This window comes from Nothoprocta perdicaria, unplaced genomic scaffold, assembly GCF_003342845.1.
Source record: "Nothoprocta perdicaria isolate Ctin4 unplaced genomic scaffold, notPer1 scaffold_11, whole genome shotgun sequence".
In the NCBI taxonomy this organism is placed as follows: Eukaryota; Metazoa; Chordata; class Aves; order Tinamiformes; family Tinamidae; genus Nothoprocta; species Nothoprocta perdicaria.
In genome coordinates, this window is record NW_020454205.1 from 2,316,377 (window position 1) to 2,317,595 (window position 1,219).

A 1,219-nucleotide genomic window follows, 5' to 3' on the forward strand; every position below is an offset into this window, starting at 1 on the left:
GCGGGCCGGGCGGCGGGGGAAGCGGCGGAGCCCGGGCAGGGTAAGAGCCGCCTGCCCTCCCTCGGCCGGGCCCCGCTCCCCTCGTGTCCCGGCGCGCGGGCGGCTCCCGCTCTGCCGACCCGCCCTTACCTCTGTCCCCGCGATCAGCAAAGTTGGCGGCAGAAGCGGCGCTCTGGGGACCGCAGCGCTCCTGGAACGAGAACGGCGCCGTTTAGCCGGGAGCCGCCCGCGCCGCCGCCGCCGCCGCGCGCACGGACGGGAGGCTCCGCGCGAGCCCATCAGGCAGCTATTTTATAAACGGCGCCGTTGCGGAGCGTCATGCCCTGCCCGTCCGTGGTGCCGGCGGCGCGAGCGCGGGCCGCCCGCGAGGCTCCCGCGCCGCCGCGCGCCGCTTGTTCAGCCATTAATATTTCATTAAGTGTAAATATTTTATAAAGTTTTTAGGAAAACTATCGATTCTAAATTATTAAAATAGTCAGAAGGGTATCTGAATAATGCATACAATTAAATACATTTAAGTATATATGTAGCGATCGCGTTCTTCGCAATGAACCCCCCGCGCTATTATATTTTGCGGGCCGGTTCGGGTGCCGTTTGCGCTCCCCGCAGCCTCCCGGCCGCCACGTGCCCGTTCGTCCCGGTGTGCTGGGCTAAAACGCGTTAACTTTGTTTCACCAGGGAAGCGGGAGCAGCGCTCGTTTGCGAGGCGCGACGCGGAAGTGAGGGCTCTGCTAGGAAAACTGCAGGGAAACGGAAYCCACCGTGTCCGAATGTTCCCGGTTGGTAACTTCTGTTTGCTAAACATCAGTTAATTTAGAGGGATTTTATGATACGTGCTGCTTGTTTTTCTTYTACAAATTTTCCCCAATAAAAGCCTTTTCTTTCTGTTTCAAATTACAAATGCTTTTCTTTTTACAATGTGTTATTTTCACATGCAGTCCTTATTTCCACTGGAAAGAAAGGCGATTATTTCCCGCCGTTTCTCCTCGCCCCCTCTCCCAATCTCGCTCTAAAAACGGGGGGGGTAGGTTTGGTTACCGTTAATAACATCCCCTGCTTCTCTCCCAACGGGCCCGGCGCGGAGGCCAGAGCAGGATTCTTTTGGGAACGAAAGAGCCGCCCGCGGGCCCCGCCGCGTCCGGGTTCGCCCCTCGTTAACGACAGGCCCCGCGACCCCGGCCCCGGGCGCTCCCGCCTTCCCCCTGCGGCCGGGAGCGGC